General features: G+C 50.7%; 1 protein-coding gene across 2 annotated transcripts in view; it reads right to left on the bottom strand.

Moving 5' to 3' along the window:
- SCG5 (secretogranin V) overlaps window positions 1–221 on the bottom strand; it is a 52,184-nt gene that overhangs the window by 51,618 nt on the left and 345 nt on the right. The window lies entirely within an intron of this gene.

Here is a 221-nt window from a genome sequence, read left to right as displayed (position 1 = left end):
GTATAGAAAAGGCTTTTCCTAGCCACCGCTGGATGCAGAACCTTGCTCTTCAAAGAGCAAAGCCTGCAGTTCCGACGGAAAAGGCCTGAGGCAGACATAAGCCTCCTCTGCCATCTCCATCTTTCCCTCAGCCTGCGCTCAATGCAGAATGTCCTTCTGCTTCATTTACACGCCTGGCCAACACCGTTCTGATTTGATGAGCTACGCAATATACTCCCTCA

Source organism: Pteropus alecto, unplaced genomic scaffold (assembly GCF_000325575.1).
Source record: "Pteropus alecto unplaced genomic scaffold, ASM32557v1 scaffold86, whole genome shotgun sequence".
Lineage (NCBI taxonomy): Eukaryota > Metazoa > Chordata > Mammalia > Chiroptera > Pteropodidae > Pteropus > Pteropus alecto.
The sequence above is the reverse complement of the archived record's forward strand: the minus strand, read 5'-3'. Positions and strand labels throughout refer to the sequence as shown.